Source organism: Maylandia zebra, linkage group LG22 (assembly GCF_041146795.1).
Source record: "Maylandia zebra isolate NMK-2024a linkage group LG22, Mzebra_GT3a, whole genome shotgun sequence".
Classification (NCBI taxonomy): Eukaryota; Metazoa; Chordata; class Actinopteri; order Cichliformes; family Cichlidae; genus Maylandia; species Maylandia zebra.
In genome coordinates this window covers 36,546,303-36,565,598 of record NC_135187.1, presented here as the reverse complement: position 1 = coordinate 36,565,598, position 19,296 = coordinate 36,546,303, and the positions used below count along the sequence as shown (strand labels likewise).

Below are 19,296 nucleotides of genomic sequence, written 5' to 3'. Positions count from 1 at the left end.
AGTTGATTACAGCCAGACAAAGCTTTGTCTATTAGATCGAATAACCAGCCAATCTCTCCTTACATGTCCCAGTGCTGGACGGGACGGACAGGATGAACTCATGCACATTACTGAATATTGAAAAATGCAAGACAAATGAAGGTAACTGCAATAAATTATTTTAGGATGGAAGAGGGCACATTAGGCCTCATGATGACACAATCATTCATTTTATTGTACTATGAGAGTTTAAATCACGACTTCCTGAAGAGGAAATTAAACCCTGTGGTGAGCCTTCAGTCAGCTAGCTGAAGACGTCCAGTATATTTATCAATCACATCTAGCTAGCTTAAAATCAAAATGTGTGCAAATAATCATGTTGGTAAGTAACGCAGTGGTAGCAGCAGGTTGACATTTATTTGTATTGGATCAAAATGACGTGGTTAGCTGTTCTACGTACAAATGGTTTGTTTGTTTTTTCAGCCCACACACCAAAAACAAAATATGAATTTAAAGCTTTAGCCCATTTTAGCAAAAGATGGGTTTCATTTGAACAGTTTTACCATTTTTAAAATGCCAACAGGTCAAAATGTCCCCTTAACAACAATTAAAGGTTTTTACTCCCAAGTGAAAATCGAAAGATAAACTTAACAGAAACAGTGATTTGTTTTATCTCAATATCAACTGATATGGGGAAAAAAGATTCGAGAATAATTTTCCACATCACTCAGCCCCATCCAGCGTAGATGAAGGCACCACTGCACCACTATCATTGTTTTTAACTTTGCCTTCTGTCAGCTTTGAGCTTCCAGACTGTGTTCATACTCATCTAAAACATGAGTGTAACTGTGCTCTGACAGGATCTCTTTTGTAGTGATCTTGTAAGTCAGTTATTGTAATAGGCCATGACTAGGTGCAGTTCAGTTCTTCTCAGTACAATACTCTATGATTGATTCCTGGACTACTTCAGGGACTGGAGTATTGATTTTAGGCAGTGATGAAGCCCTGACATCCGGCTCTCTCTGCCATTACATCTTCCAACACCTAGCTCACCACAAAAACAAACTAATATCTTAAACTCTTGGCTTAAGATATCAGGCCAACAATTGCACTTAATATCTTTTCAGCTGTCAATAAATACAGGCTGATCCAAACGTTTCTGCTACCACAGAATCACATTTTCTCTTTAAAAAACTGATCAATTCATATCCGTTGGAATGAAACAAGGTTATCACATAAGAACCATAATGAGGACTGCACAGCTTCAACCAAGTCTGCATACACGTGCATGTAAACACACACTCTGACTTGCAAAGACAACAGCACTCAGAACAGGAGAGGAGCAGGTGCACACCGCGGGTATCTCAGCGTAGTTACAAGGTCTGCATGCTTCTCATTTGAAGGGCCAACTGAAACTTTGAATGAGACAGTGAAGGCCTCCATTACATCATCTGACTAAGGGCAACCTGGTGAAGGTCATCCTAAGTGTTTAATGCAGGGACACTGGAGACTCTGGAGATGCACCAATCAGACGGCCAGGGACCAGAATCAGCTGATTTCACCGTTCCTGGACCGGTGATCGGCGCTCAGCCTCCCATATGGCTAATTATAAGCCAGTGTGTTTCATCCATGCACAACACATGCACAGTGGCACAAGTAAGTAGCCACACACACACACACACACACACACACACACACACACACACGCCTACACGCTAACATGTCCTTAGCATGGGATTTCCTCATTGTGAGCAAAGACACAAAATAACCCAAAGTACTTGTTTGGTGAAGTAAAATGCTGAAGTTGCCTGGACAGCGACTCATTTTCAGTTACCAATGTAACCCTCCTGCCAGAACTTTATTATCTGCTGTTTCAAAGAGAGAAGATGCTTTCAATTAGAGCAATCTGGGATACATTCAATAATTAATTTTACAATGAAAATGAGATTTTGCATTAAAGAAAATAGAATTTCTTGGTATATGGTGTCAGGTATATTTCTTAGAAAGACAACTGGAATTTATACACTTTATACACTTCAAATCAGTCAAACAAATTTACAATTAGTGCATTTCCATGGACTCTGAATTTCACTCCAACCCAGACGACTTTGTTCAGGCAAACCAAACTTCTCATTCTGTGAGCAAAAATGATGATTACGACTACCACAGCATGGTTATTAAAAGAATGTGCACACAAATTATAATAAGGCTTCCAGACAAAAGAAATAAAAGAGTTAGCTAAGATACTGAAAGTATCCAAAGACTTCGCACACACCACACTCAATAAATCTAGCATAAGCCACAGCAGAGGAAACAAGAGAAGTGTGCGTTTTAGCTGCACACTAGGATGAGAATGGGTTTCAATTAACCAAACAGTCCTTTTTTGTCTACAGCAGCGGCCCCCAACCTTCGTTGCTCCACAGACGGTTTCATGTCAGACAATATTTTCACAGACCGGCGTTTAAGGTGTGGCGGATAAATACAACAAAATAAAAGATACGACACAAACTGGTATTTAGTAAATATAACAATAAACGTGAATTCAGTGTGTAATTGTGTAACTTTGGGAAGATGGCGCCGGTGAGGTCGGCTGCCGTCACGACTGCTCCGACCACTTTTTCTTTGTCTTTGTTTTTTAAGTTAGTTTTCAGCGTTTCTAAATCGGCAAAATCATCACCATTGGGTACATTAGGTATGACAGTGACACTCTTGTTTCTATTGGTTTACAATGTACTCACAATTCGAAGTTTTTAACTCCGGATCCGAGCTGGCCGAGTGAGATCTCGAGGGAGAACAAAGGGAAGCGGCGGCGGCCTAGAGGGAAGCGAGCCGGCGTCAGGAACAGGCTGAGAGCTCGTGCACACCGCACACCTCTGCCTAGCATCCTGCTCGCCAACGTCCAGTCACTGGAGAACAAGCTTGACGACCTCAGGGCCAGGATAAAGTTCCAGAGAGACATTCGGGACTGCAATCTCCTCTGCTTCACCGAGACATGGCTGAACCCAGCGGTGCCGGACCACGCCATCCAGCCGGCCGAGTTCTTCTCGGTTCACCGCATGGACAGGACACGGGACTCGGGGAAGTCAAGGGGAGGCGGCGTGTGTTTAATGGTGAACAACAACTGGTGCAACAGTGCGAACGTTGTTCCTCTCACACGCTCCTGCACACCAAATCTGGAGCTACTGTCCATCATGTGTCGTCCTTTTTATCTACCTCGGGAATTTACATCGGTCATTGTAAGTGCCGTTTATATTCCACCACAAGCGGACACGGTCACCGCCTTATGCGAGCTGCATGAGGCACTCACATAGCACCAGACACAACACCGGGACGCTGCGCTTATTGTGACGGGGGACTTTAATAGCGCCAACCTCAAACGCGCAGCGCCGAACTTTTATCAACACATCACCTGCCCCACCAGGGGTGAAAGGACACTGGACCACTGCTACACTACGGTCAAGGACGGCTACAAGGCACAATCCCGCCCCCTGTTTGGCAAATCTGATCACGCCACCATCTTCCTCATGCCAAAATACAAACAAAGGCTGAAACAGGAAGTTCCGGTTCAGAGGAAGGTCGCGCGCTGGACGGATCAATCGGTGGCCGCGTTACAGGACGCACTCGATGACGCAGACTGGGGCATGTTCAGAAACAGCTCCGACGATGACGTCAACGTGTTTACGGAAGCGGTTGTGGGATTCATCGGGAAACTAGCGGATGATACCGTGGAGACAAAGACTATCACAGCGTTTCCCAACCAGAAGCCGTGGGTGGATAAAACCATCCGCGACGCTCTGAGATCCCGCACCGCTGCCTACAACACGGGACTCACGACGGGGGACATGGACCCGTACAAAGCCGCGTCATATAACGTGCGGAGGGCGGTGAAAGAGGCGAAGCAGCGCTACAGGAGGAAACTAGAGTCACAACTCCAACAGAGTGACTCTAGGAGCCTGTGGCGGGGACTAAGGACAATAACGGACTATAAAGCACCAACAACCGGTATGACGAACGCGGCCGTGACTCTGGCAGACGAGCTGAACACTTTCTATGCTCGCTTCGAGGCTGCAGCTAAGGTCTCCAACAATGCTAGTGTTAGCGGCGCTAACGGCTGCAGACAGGAAGATACTGCCAGCACCGGAAACGTGCTCGTCATCTCCGAGCATGAAGTAAGGAGAGCCTTCAAAAGAGTGAACACCAGGAAAGCAGCAGGACCAGACGGCATCCCAGGTCGTATCCTAAGAGACTGCGCATACCAGCTAGCTCCTGTGTTCACTGAGATATTCAACATCTCTTTATCTCAGTCGGTGATCCCCACATGCTTCAAAGAGTCCATCATTGTTCCTGTCCCGAAGAAACCCCACCCTGCTTCTCTCAATGACTATCGCCCTGTAGCCCTCACCTCAGTAGTGATGAAGTGCTTTGAACGCCTGGTCAGAGACTTCATCATTTCTTCACTACCAGACACACTGGACCCACTACAGTTCGCTTACCGTCCAAATCGTTCCACAGACGATGCCATCTCTCATCTCCTCCACACATCACTCACTCACTTGGACACTAGAAGGGGGAATTATGTTAAAATGCTCTTCATAGACTACAGCTCTGCATTTAACACCATAATTCCCTCCACACTCACCACCAAGCTGGAGCATCTGGGACTCAGCTCATCTATGTGTCAGTGGATCTCCAACTTCCTAACTGGCAGACCACAGGCAGTAAGGATGGGCGGACATGTCTCAGCCTCCACCACTCTCAGCACTGGAGCCCCCCAGGGGTGTGTTCTGAGCCCCCTGCTGTACTCTTTGTACACATATGACTGTGTGGCCACTACCAGCTCCACCACCATCATCAAGTTTGCTGACGACACCGTCGTGGTGGGCCTGATCTCTGATAACAACGAGACGGCCTACCTGAAGGAGATTAGGAATCTGGAGAACTGGTGCCAGAGGAACAACCTCCTTCTAAACGTCAGTAAGACAAAGGAGCTGATAGTGGACTTCAGCACTAAGCAGGAGAGGAACTACCAGACCCCCGTCATCAACGAGTGCCCAGTGGAGAGAGTGGACAGCTTCAAATACCTCGGAGTTCACATCACGCAGGACCTGTCATGGTCCTGTCACATCAACACCGTGGTGAAAAAGGCCCGACAGCGTCTCTACCACCTCAGACGCTTGAGAGACTTCCAACTGCCCTCCAAGGTGCTCAGGAACTTTTACTCCTGCACCATAGAGAGCATCCTGACAGGAAACATCTTAACCTGGTTCGGGAACAGCACCATGCAGGACAGACGAGCTCTACAGAGGGTTGTGCGGTCAGCTGAGCGCACCATCCGCTCCGAGCTCCCTGACCTGCACTCAATCTACAGCAGGCGGTGCTGGACCAAGGCCAGGAAGATGGTGAAGGACCTCAGCCATCCCAACAACAGACTGTTCTCTCTGTTGAGGTCAGGAAAGCGATTCCGCTCCCTGAAGACCAACACAGAGAGACTGAGGAGGAGCTTCTTCCCGCAGGCGATACGGTCTCTCAATCACACCACCACACAGTACTGACCCACACATATGGTTCTTACACACACACTGGACTTTCTGGACTTTGGTTTTGCACAACACTGGTCACTATATTCTTCATTTCCAGTTAATACTTGTACAGCTGCTGTTATTGTGTATATATTTATTTATATTTAGATTTCTTCATACATTCTTATATAGTTCTATATTGTGTATTTTGTTGTACAGTTATTTTATTTTCAACTTTAATTTATATATTTTATCTTATTCTTCCCAGTTAAATTTACCCTTCATTCTAATTTGTGTTGTACAGTTATTTCATTTTTAACCTTAATTTATATTTTATTCCTTCCTAGTTAAATTTACCCTTTTTAATTTTTCATATTTATTTCCTATCTTATTCATAGCCTTTTCCTTTTTTGTTCTCTTTAGGTCACAAGCAGTTGTCCAAGCATTTCACTACATATCGTACTGTGTATGACTGTGTACGTGACAAATAAAATTTGAATTTGAATTTTGTTAGCAGCGTCCTCCTGAAGTGCACCAACAACATTGAGCGTAACGTCCTCCTCTCTGCTCCTTAATGCTCTCTGGTCGCTATGGTAACGTGTAAACATTTCTTTCAAAATAAGACGCACAACTACAACACGGGAAAGACCCAGGGAAGCTGAGTTAACAATAAAAACCCTGAAAACCATAAATTTCACACCCGAGCCTCAACTCTCACAGCCCGGGACCAAACGACTCACAGACCGGTACCGGGCCGGGGGTTGGGGACCGCTGCTCTAAAACGTCCATTTCCCTCTCATTCTTACCGGTGCCTGGTGAGATACGATGATCTGGTGGCAATGGAAAGTGGCACCTAGCAAAGCTGTTTGCAAACACAAATAAAAGAATGCACTACCAACTTCAAGCAAATATACTGTGAGATAGTGTGACACTGATTCGATTTATTGGCACTGTGCAAACATTAAAAGAGTAAAAGGATAAAACCAGAGGCGACTACAGCTTCAATAAGCCCTGTGTGGAACTTCTTTACGTGATAATTAGTAAAGGAGGTCGAGTGCAAACTGTCAGGTAAAGCTAGCCAGTCTGCCACAGCTACGCGCAGTCATCGGGGAGCAGTTTGAGGTCTTCGGTAGTAAAAAAGTCAAATCGTTCCCATTAAATTCAAATAGTATTTGTGGTTCAAATGTGCCTTGTTTGCTTTAGCATGCCCATTAACTGCATACACAGATGAGTTCACGCAGTCTTGCTGTGTGAACTCATCACAGGGGCATCGTTGGCTGGTCTGTAATGTTATTGCTCATTGTTAATAATGGACAAACAAGAGACTGCGTCAGGTACCTCGGAAATTGGAAGTGTTTTCAGTCCCGAGTTTGTGCATTCAAAAGAAAGCTTCTTAGTAAGGTAGAGCCGTCAAGCATCACAGCACAAGACTCGTACTGCTGAAGTACATTCATGATAGAGCCTGGTCAGTGCTTATTTAGTGAGTCACAAATAGAAAAAGTGGCAGGACAGTTTCAAAGTTTCCGTTTTATTACTGTTTATGTTCACTGCCACCATCTCGGATTGTTGGTAGTGTTGCTCTGACTTTCCAAGTAAGAAACCCTATTCAGACTAGGAACTCTGAAATTGCACCTTCTGAATTCATCTGGATTCTTACCCTGGTTGATAAACACGAGTGTGACCCAGAAACATGTAGACTCTACAAACAGGAATGTACACAGTCACTGAGCACAGCAGCAAAATAGTGTAATGGTTTACACAGTTGTCTAACATGCAAAAGGTCCCTGGCATCGCATCAGGAAGGGCATCGGGTATAATGATCTGCCAAATCAAATATGCAGAGCTATTTGCTGCCACGACCCCTTGTGAATAATGGAACAGCTGATAGAAGCTTCTTAGAAATGAAATCTGCACAATACCTTTGATCTCTCAGAATTTTATTAACGGACTTGTCAGAAACCTACTTTGCGGCGCCTCAGCTTTTCTTTATTAGGGGACAAAACTGACGACTGTCAAGGCTCCACCTTAAATACATTCAAACAGGTTTCAACGCACACAAATGCTTAACAACAGGTTCTGCTGCAAACAGTGCAGATTAGATATACTGATGTCACAAGTGAATACTGTCCTCACACGCTCTTGCAAAAAGTTGCAAAGACAGAATGACCTTAAATACCATTCATTCAAAACCACTGCTTCCTTTAATTTCTCCCTTTTTGAAATAAAACGTACGGTGCTTGAAAATGTCTGTTAATTCTGAATTCTATAATTGATGCTGTTACTGTTCACTTGGAACAGCAGCTGCAGTTCAAACATGTCTAAGAGCGACTATATGTGCGTTTTTGTTTCCTAGTAAGTGCACAGTAAGTGCTGTGCAACACATAAAGCCTCTCATCACAGCATCAAGGCAAAAACGAAACAAAAACAAAAGAACACAAATTCCCACAATCAGCTGTCTCGCTCAGCCTCGCACGCGTTAGCCCCCCCAACAGTGCGTGAAAGTATCACTACAGCTTGTTAAACGAATATCGCACTACGGCGAGGCACGTAGGACAGGTGACGCTTGTTTGTAAATAGCTTAACACTTGGGATCGACTCTGTCCACTAGAGCCAATCATCCAGCGCCGCCGACTCTATGTAATCCCAAACACTAAAGTCGCTAATGCACTGTGGAAGGGTCTGCTTGTTTTACACGCCAGATGTTAGCTGGACACTTGAGTGAAAGTTCCTGTTGTTAAACCGAAAGCAAAGGTTAAGGCGGAAATGTAGGTGACATACATGTATTTAAGTCAAGTGACAGAAGTAAACCGAGCCGTGCTCACTGCTCGTGGGATACTCTGAGCTATGAGGGAAACGATAACTTGGGCCCGAAAGCAACTCCCTCAAGTCTTTATCAAAGCCATTCCGGGGTACGCGCTGTTCTGTTTTCCTGACAGAACCTCGAGCCGAATATCTGACAACTGCACGGCCTCTCGCTTTCTGTTGACATTAGCCAACTATGAAAAAACGCGGATGAAAGTTTCTGCATTATTACAAGCAAGTGTGCAATTCGGCGACGGTAAAACACGCCGGGAACGGAAAAAAACTTTAACTTTTAGCGAAATTCTTCTTTTATTCCTGCTGCCTCACTCCGACAACACACGCCGCCGTGGACGCGGAGAGCAGGGTCAGATCGCTGTTATGTTTAAATATGTGTTATGAAACGTTGCTGTTTCAAAAAGAACTGCGCACCGAACTGCTACACAGAACCCGACACTTCTGCTGAGGTCCAAGTCACGTTTGTCCACGAACCAACAATCCCACGATTAGCACGGCACTTGAATTGCACGAATTGTGAATGAAGTTCGTTATACGCCGTCCCTTCATAGGACATAAACACATTTGCGGCTATGTTAAAAATTAATATGAACATTAGCTTAGGAAGCGCGACGCACCGCGATCTAGCTACCACAGTGGCGCACAGCTAGTTTCTGGAGAGGCTGCTGTTAATAGCAAGACTGCTGTCAAAAATACCCCCAACCCCACCCTCTAAAACAAACATACCGCATATGCAAGACGAAGCCCGTGTCCAAATATCACTCGGAGTCCCAGTGGGTGTGCATTCCGCCTCAACTGGAACCAGCGTTGATCTCCGTCGGTTAAAGTGAACGGGACACAGCGCCAGGGTTTAACCTGAAATGACCCGCGCCAGTGCAAATCAGGCGAGGTCTATGCGCGCGGAGCGGACTGAGTGCAGGGTGAGCTAACGGTGTGAGCGACTGTGTCAGTGTTTGCTCTGGACGCTGAAAACTTCAACGTGGAAGCGAAAACAAACGCTGAAAAGAAGCAGCTCAGACACATTACAGACGACACAATTGCAGCTCTCCGACTGAACGCTGTGGGGAATTAGAGAGCAGAGCAGGAACTGCGCGAAATAAGCCTCGCCCTTATTACAAACTCCAAGTTTTTTTCTCCTCGCTCTTTTTCGATGGCGGTTGGCTGCTGGTACAGTAGGCCCGCCTGGTACATGCCGACAGGGCAGGAAACGCTGCTCCGGCTTTATTCTGCACTGGTGTGAGGTGGGCTAACACACTACTACTGCATATATACGCAACACTGGCCTAAATACAGCACATATATTGGACTTTAGTCATTTTTGCGTCACTTTCTATAGCTACATTAGAATGCAAGTTATGCATGTGCACACAAGTATGTAACAAATGCTTTATGCAGAAACCTGAATACTGTTTTCTAATCGTGTCTTTGTTTCACATAAGCCATCATTTACTCGATTCATTGTTTCACGTGTGTGCAGAACATTAAGTAAGGTTGGATTTCCACAGCAATGCTCTTGTTTTCACAGACTGCAGCAACAACAGTGAAAACTATTAAAGTAAACCACTGATGAAAAGAAGGATGTTAATCTGGCTGTATCATAGAGAATTAGGTCATCTGAACTTGAATGTCAATATACTGTGATGTAATAAATTTGTGACTTCAAAAGTTACTCTGTCTACCAGAAATATAACATCTTGGGTTTTTCCTCACTGCTTTCCTTTTGGCGGGGATCCTCCTCACCGTGCAGGGTGGGCAACCCTCCAAGTTGTGAGTGTAATGACTGGAGAACAAGGTGACATCGGATTTTGAAATCGACACCACAGGTGGATCTACTAAAGCCTTGGATGAGTTCGAATCTCAGTTAGCGCAGCCTCAAGGTAAAGATCAGAGGTCAAGTTTTCTGAAAATCTGCTGAATGTGAACATTTGAGAACGAGACAATGCAGAAATGTGAAATTATTACCAGGTTCATCTCAGGTACTTTGATGTCAAGTAATGAAAATTACTGAGGGGTTTCACATTTATACCACAGGTGCTTCTACTACGTTCTTAATAGTTTTAAATGAACTTTTTGCAGGACTGAATATTCAAACCTTGGACAGAATTCTGTCTGATCACAACTTGACAGGGACGATTCATACAACTGTAAATGATCTGTTAACCATTTTAAGACTAAGAGTCAGTGACATGTGGGTTTTGGTTAGTGATCAGTGTAACTGTGGTTTGTACAAAAGACTTGGTTTGACACTTATCACAGCTTTCACAAGGCTTTTGCTTCTAGTGAAGTAGTGTTTGTCCTTAATTCCTGTAGATCACTTCAAGCATATAGTCAGATGGCCTTACAGCACAGCGAGAAGAGTCAGCGTCACTCCAGAGCTCCAGTTTGTAATTCTTGTAATTATATTAAACCAGGTTTTTTTCATTTTTACTTTCACACTCTCTTCAGACTCTTAACCTCAATTAGTTGACTTGACTTAAACCATTTAAGGCTTCAGCCTGCTGCCTTCTGGCAAGAGGTACCAGAGCATTCGGGCCAGACTACGAAACAGGCCATCAGTCTCCTGAACACTCAGACACTGGTCTGAGACACACACACACACACAACCCCGTTCAGCTATCTTAGTGAGGACCCTCATTGACATAATGGTTTCCCTAGCCCCTGACCCTAAACCTAACCATAACCTAATTGTAACCCTGACACTAAAACCCCATTTTGAGCCTCAAAAATGCCTTCAAATGCCTTCAACAATGTGAGGACCGGGTTGTGTGTCCTCACAAGCGACTGCTGGTTCTCACAAGTATAGTAGAATGCAGATTTCGGTCCTCACAAAGATAGCTAGACAGGAACACACACACACACACACACACGTACCTTCATACATTTCATTACCTCAAGTACCTTTTGCACAATGCTCAGTCTTTTTGCACAACCCACTGTCATTATTGCACTTTCCTGTTGCACTGTTGTGTGCTTACATCGTTCTGTTCTTTCTGGGGTTGCACACGTGCACTTTCTGTCGTCCTGTGTTGATTTACGCCGTCTTTTCTCGCTGTGTACTGTACCACTGTATGTGGTTGAAATCACAATAAAGCCATTTGACTCTTGACTCACATTTTTATACAAGACAAAGCTACATTTGATAACTGGATGCAGTAGAGAAATCATCATCAAATGTTGCTCGGCTACGAAGAAAAATGCACTGATTAATAAAACATTTTCAACTCTGTTTGAGTCCAAATATAATCTAAACATACAAACTTAAAATAGTTTAAACAATACAAAGCCTAAAGACTACAGGATGGTTTTAACAAGTGAATGGCATATTCAGGACATTTGTCCACCTTCCAAAGTACAAAATATAAAGTTTGAATATCTGGTCCAAGCTAAGAAGATCAGCTCAGCTGACAATCTGCCTGGAGATTCATTCTTCATGGTCTGTATTTATTTTTACTCTGATGTGGAGTTTCATGAATGATTTGAGTAAAATGAAGTATATTTTGAACATTGCGAGGCACTTTAGAGCAAGTAAGGAAAGCGATAAGTAGATGGCATCAGCAGACTGGTACTTTATTTCCTGGCATCTTACAACAACCCCAGTTGTCAAAATCTTACTGGTTTTATACAGTTTTACACACACCTGAACCTCATTAGTCTCTACCATTAAGAAATAGGTTACCATTAAGAAATGCAACCTAAACAAAGAAACAGGAATAAGATTATTCACCCCATTGACAAACCCATTCACACAGCTAAATGGTCTGAAAGGTACAACACTGCATAAACTCAAAGGCTACTTAAAAAACAAACAATACTATACAAAAGGAAAAACCCTTCGTTTGGTTGCACCCAGTGAGGCGGTCAATGATATGGTGACCCTATATAAACAGGAAGTGATGGGTCAGCCCCTCCCACACACCTGTTTTGAGTATATGACCAGAACAAAGGGACAACCAAAGGTAAGTATAAACAAAGCAACATAAGCTAACATAATTTACCAGACATTTACCTGTCAACACAAGAACATTTAAATCACCTGAAGGTTGAGTAGTATTAGCTCTAAGAGCATATGCATGGATGTAAACTGTGCTGCCACAAACAAACCCAGGATGGTATGTAGAGCAAAGTTACACCAGCAGTGCCTAAACTAAAGCATTATGGCCAACTGTAAAATAACATGGGATAAATTATCAATATGTTTAAGGGACAAGTGGTAGATAAGTTCAAGCCTACCACTTCGTCACAAGTATTTTAGGAGGCTGACGACTGCCCTGTTTATGCAATTTTATGTGAGTTCTCAACACGCTGAATCTCTGCATTGAAGGCCATGATAGCAATGTTAGCACAACTATCAGACAACTTTTTTAATAATAATAATAATAATAATACATTTTATTTAAATAGCGCCTTTCAAAGCACCCAAGGACACTGTACAACAGATAAAAACTGGAAATATACACAATGATAAAAATAGAAGATAAAAGTTAAAACATACAGAAATTTAAGAATAGGCAATTTTAAACAGATGAGTTTTGAGGGTGGACTTAAAAAGAGAGAATGAACTAATATTTCTGAGGTCCGGGGGTAGGGAATTCCAAAGTCGAGGGGCAGAGCAACTAAAGGCCCTCCCTCCCATTGTGATCAGACGAGCAGAGGGAACAGAGAGAGAAAGAGAAGATGAAGATCTGAGGCAGCGGGATGGGAGCTTCATCTGTAATAAGTCAGAGAGGTACGGTGGAGAGAGAGAATGAATAGCCTTGAATGTATACAGAATTATTTTAAAATGGATGCGAAATTTGACCGGGAGCCAGTGAAGTTGCTTCAGGATTGGGGAGATGTGGTGGGTAGAAGAAGTCCTAGTAATAATACGGGCAGCAGAGTTCTGGACACGTTGGAGCTTGTTGATAGATTTTTGTGTGAGGCCAAATAATAATGAGTTGCAGTAGTCAATTCTAGAGATAACAAGATTATGGATGAGAATGGCAGTGGCGTGAGGTGTGAGGAAGGGGCGGAGGCGATTAATGTTACGGAGTTGGAAATATGCTGCACGTGTAATATTATTGATATGTGAGTTAAAGGATAATGTGCTATCGAGAATGACACCCAAGCTTTTCACAGAAGGAGAGATAGGGACCAGCGAGTTATTGATGGTGAGAGAGAAATTGTTAATTCTGGATAGCAGTCGTTTAGTGCCAACCAGAAGAAGTTCCGATTTATTGCTGTTGAGTTTAAGAAAGTTGGAGGAGAACCAAGAATTAAGTTCAGCTAGACAGAGGATGAGGGAGGGTGGAGGAAGAGTAGAGTCAGGTTTGGTAGAGAGATAGAGCTGGGAAATACAGTTGCTTTAAAAGTAACAAATGTCAATTAAAGTCGATGCTTAGGAAGGATTCCAATATCAATGTCAAATGAATCACTAGAGTTTCTGTCACTTGGTATTTCTATCACTATGATGTTGGTTAGCCATCACCAGTTTGTCCGCCTGTATCTGGAAGTACCACAGGATCTTAGCTTGGTCATTCTCCACCACCCTAGGAGGACATTTTGCGCTTGGACTTGCAGGCCATACTCGGCACAGATGTCCCTGTATATTATGCCGGCCACTTGGTTATGGTGTTCATTCTATAACCTGCCTGCTAGCATCTTGTGTCTTGCCATTATGTGCTGGATTGTCTCGGGGGCATCTTTGCCTGGTGTGGTAGACCTCAGGCTCTATAGATCTTGTTCTTTGAGCTTGTTCTTGTGCTGCTATGATTAGTGCCTCTGTGTTGTCTTTCAGCTTTGTCCAGCCACTGGTAGGACTTCCTCAGATCAGCCACTTCTTCTATTTGCCAGCAGTAAATATAATGCTTCCAGCAGCTCAGGAGCAATGTTCCCTCTAATGTTTCACGTGTCTGAGCGAACACAAACTCCCTGAGCGTCCCCTTGGACCACTGTGAGCAACAGCAGACGTGTGCACTGTGGTCACGCCAGCATCCAATCCATCCAAGTTACATGTTTATTAAAGTAATCAAATTACAGCATTTATGTTAGACTACTTTTAATTAACTGCTTTAGCCCACTTACAATGAAAATTATAAAAATCTTGTTCCTGTCCTGTGCAGCATGTTAACACTATTGGAAGGAAAAATAACTTCAACTCCAATTTTGAAAACAACTTTCTTTCTTTCTTTTTTTTATAAAGCTCTGACTGTATTATGAGTCTGTGGTCTGGGAGAAAGTCTGTAACTCTAACTAATTATATAGTTACTTCTTCAAAAAAGTAACTGAGTTATGCAAACAACAAAGTTTTTTGCAGCTGTTTACCTAAAAATGCAGCCAAGGTGTTTTTTAATAAACATTTCAAACTATTTACAGAACAATCAGCTGTTCTGCATCAAATCTGATGCCACACAAATTATTTGTGCCGCTCCAAAAAATAATTTCTGTCCACTATGAGATGAAGGAGAACAACAGCCTGATACCTGCAGGCCTGACAGCAGCAGATGTGTCACTGCTGTAACACCTGTAACACTCAGCAGGCGCCTCATTGTTCTGACACACAACAACACTATTGACTACACTACACACTAACTACACACTAACTACACACTGACTACACACTGACTACACACTGACTACACACTGACTACACTACACACTGACTACACACTGACTACACACTGACTACACACTGACTACACTACACACTAACTACACACTGACTACACTACACACTAACTACACACTGACTACACACTGACTACACACTAACTATACACTAACTACACACTAACTACACACTGACTACACACTGACTACACACTGACTACACACTGACTATACACTAACTACACACTGACTACACACTGACTACACACTGACTACACTACACACTAACTACACACTAACTACACACTGACTACACACTGACTACACACTGACTACACACTGACTACACTACACACTGACTACACACTAACTACACACTGACTACACACTGACTACACACTGACTACACTACACACTAACTACACACTGACTACACACTGACTACACACTGACTACACACTGACTACACACTGACTACACACTAACTACACACTAACTACACACTGACTACACACTGACTACACACTGACTACACACTGACTACACACTGACTACACACTAACTATACACTGACTACACACTGACTACACACTAACTACACACTGACTACACACTGACTACACACTAACTACACACTAACTACACACTGACTACACACTGACTACACACTGACTACACACTAACTACACACTGACTACACACTGACTACACACTAACTACACACTGACTACACACTGACTACACACTGACTACACACTAACTACACACTGACTACACACTAACTACACACTGACTACACACTAACTACACACTAACTACACACTGACTACACACTAACTACACACTAACTACACACTGACTACACACTGACTACACACTAACTACACACTAACTACACACTGACTACACACTGACTACACACTAACTACACACTGACTACACACTAATTACACACTAACTACACACTAACTACACACTAACTATACACTAACTACACACTGACTACACACTAACTATACACTGACTACACACTGACTACACACTGACTACACACTAACTACACACTGACTACACACTGACTACACACTAACTACACACTAACTACACACTAACTATACACTAACTACACACTGACTACACACTGACTACACACTGACTACACACTAACTACACACTGACTACACACTAACTACACACTGACTACACACTGACTACACACTAACTACACACTAACTACACACTGACTACACACTGACTACACACTAACTACACACTGACTACACACTGACTACACACTAATTACACACTAACTACACACTAACTATACACTAACTACACACTGACTACACACTGACTACACACTGACTACACACTAAGTACACACTAAGTACACACTCACTACACACTAACTACACACTAACTATACACTGACTACACACTGACTACACACTGACTACACACTAACTACACACTGACTACACACTAACTACACACTGACTACACACTAACTACACACTAACTACACACTAAGTACACACTAAGTACACACTCACTACACACTAACTACACACTAACTACACACTGACTACACACTAACTACACACTGACTACACACTGACTACACACTGAGTACACACTAAGTACACACTAAGTACACACTCACTACACACTAACTACACACTAACTATACACTGACTACACACTGACTACACACTGACTACACACTAACTACACACTGACTACACACTAACTACACACTGACTACACACTGACTACACACTAACTACACACTGACTACACACTAATTACACACTAACTACACACTAACTATACACTAACTATACACTGACTACACACTGACTACACACTGACTACACACTGACTACACACTAAGTACACACTAAGTACACACTCACTACACACTAACTACACACTAACTACACACTAACTATACACTGACTACACACTGACTACACACTGACTACACACTGACTACACACTCACTACACACTAACTACACACTGACTACACACTGACTACACACTAACTACACACTAACTACACACTGACTACACACTGACTACACACTAACTACACACTAACTACACACTAACTACACACTAACTACACACTGACTACACACTAACTACACACTAACTACACACTAACTACACACTAACTATACACTAACTAAACACTAACTACACACTAACTACACACTAACTACACACTAACTACACAAGATTTGTGCTAAACGTCTCAAATCTCTCACATCTCAAACACGCCGTCACTCCTAAAACTTCCCCCGTCCTAAACAACTAAAGGCCATGTTGCCGTATTATTCTTTGATTGGTCCACATGGTACATTTTTCCACCAATAGGAAAGGCTGGGAGTTTTGGTGTTTTTGCTCACAGGCTTTCGAGCGTTTTCCTTATAAAACGCAGTTTTTACCGTTTCTTCCTGCAGTAAATATAAACAACGACAGTATTCAGGAAGAAAACCAAACATTGCAGATATTTTATCATAACTCTGGTTTTACGTGGCCGATCAACACAATTTAAAAACTGGTATAAAGTCCACACTTTGTCCGTCAGTTGTTCCGTCTGTCCTGCTCACATCTCCAATGGTTGTACACGTTGTCATTAACGTGGCTTCACTCCACATCAGCCGCTTTGCTAAAACACCGGCACATAAGGACGCTGTCATAGCCTGTCAGCGACGTTGATTAGCTGCGTATATACGAATGTGAATCACATCATTGGCTGGACTTTGGGATAAGGTGGCATCGTTCTGATCCCATAATTGTTAAAGTTTTAATTTTAATTTCAATTCAAGTTAGATTTTTTGTGTGTGCGCAACGCAGATTTTCTGTGCGCAGAGACCGTACCAGCAGTGCGCAATTGTGCACACGCGCAGCTTAGAGGGAACATTGCTCCTGAGTCTACCCTGGGGTGCAGATGGACATTTTTAAATTCAAGTATTGAGTGGCCTTGGAAATTGGTACTTTCCAAAAAATAAATTTTGCAGGGATTCAGCCCATAGATAATTGCATTACATTCTAATTTTGCTGATACATTTGGTTCGAGTAGTTGCAAACTCAAGTCAGGTTGTAGACTATAGACTGCACTGCATCTACCTGTCATTAGCATAAGTACCACATTTAGTCACAATGTCAAAATCACAGGTGAAGTGAATAATCTTGATTATCTTGTCACAATGTTATGTTGTATATTGCTGAAGACCATGCACATCACCCAAGCATACTCAGTGACGGTGGTCACTTGAACCTGTAAGGAAATACCACTCGCCACAAAGAAACATCCCAGGGTTTTGGCCTAGCTGGGTCCTGACCGCCCTCCCCCTAGGAGCCGACGCAGGAGCTCGCTGGGTGCCAGCCACCTCCAACCAAGGAAGAAATATTGGTGTGGGAGAGGACTGGGTCACAGCTGCCCTCACCCTGGACACAGTTGCAGGGACCCACCAGACACCAGCTGCTTTCACCTGAGAAACAGGCACGGGTACTGAGGAGGACTGGCTTACAATTGTCCTCACCTGGGGAGCCGGAAATGACTGAACACCAGCTGTTCCTACCTGAGGAACTGGTACAGGTGCGGGGAGGAGCTGCGTCCGAGCTGCCCAGGGATCAGGGATACAGACGGACAGGGAGAAAGTTCAAGCGGGACTTCAGATAAAAGCAAAGTCTCTTGCGAAACAGTTTTTAGATTCCCAGTCCATACATTCATGTCTGTGACTGATTTGAAGAGACAGAGAGAGCCCCTGGAACACGGAGGCACTAAAAACAAGAAACACTGGGACGGCACAGAGACAGAAAAAGACTAAAAACTATAACATGAGCACAAACGTGTAAAGAGAACCAAAACCATGGCTGACACAAAGCCAAAGAATATTAACAAAACTCAAACATGAACACTAGGTCACCAAACCCAGCACCATGACACAGTGTTGCCCGTATTTGTGCACATCCAACAGCATAGGTGACTTCACTATTATATAGTGATATAATTAGGATATAATGGTAAACTGCAATCTTTTCACCACCTCACATAGTTCAGCTGTCCAATTAAGCAATAATCATTAAAAAAATATCCATTTTGGATTCAGGTCAAGACTTAAAGTTCAGGCAGATGGCCTCATCAACAACAACTGTGGAGGAGAAAACCCAAAGCTTAAACACATGATAATGTTGGCGTGGAGACTTTTGTGATCTCTTGAGAAAATCTGGTTAATTTGTCAATATAGTACCTATTTGCTGGTGTGATGACCACGAAGCCTCCTTAGCTATCGAGCTGCTTGGGCTGATAAAACTCCACTAAGAAAAGCCCGCTCTAGGAAGACTTCTGTTTCCACATTTCTTGCGGGTTCTGCTGTGTCTCT

General features: G+C 43.3%; 1 protein-coding gene and 1 long non-coding RNA gene across 3 annotated transcripts in view; one reads left to right on the top strand and one right to left on the bottom strand.

Annotated features, from left to right (window-relative positions):
• thrb (thyroid hormone receptor beta) overlaps nucleotides 1-9,367 on the bottom strand; it is a 122,989-nt gene extending 113,622 nt beyond the window's left edge. For both annotated transcript variants that reach the window (XM_004561015.5, XM_004561019.5), the window contains exon 1: nucleotides 9,042-9,367. The gene's annotated coding sequence lies outside the window, so the exon portion shown is untranslated. The remainder of the gene's footprint in view (nucleotides 1-9,041) is intronic.
• A 73-nt stretch (nucleotides 9,368-9,440) lies between these two features.
• On the top strand, nucleotides 9,441-11,401 carry LOC143414761 (uncharacterized). Its single transcript, XR_013095450.1, has 3 exons — nucleotides 9,441-9,556; nucleotides 10,063-10,192; nucleotides 10,626-11,401. It is a non-coding gene; the product is annotated as an uncharacterized LOC143414761 (long non-coding RNA).
• Nucleotides 11,402-19,296: the final 7,895 nt, after the last annotated feature.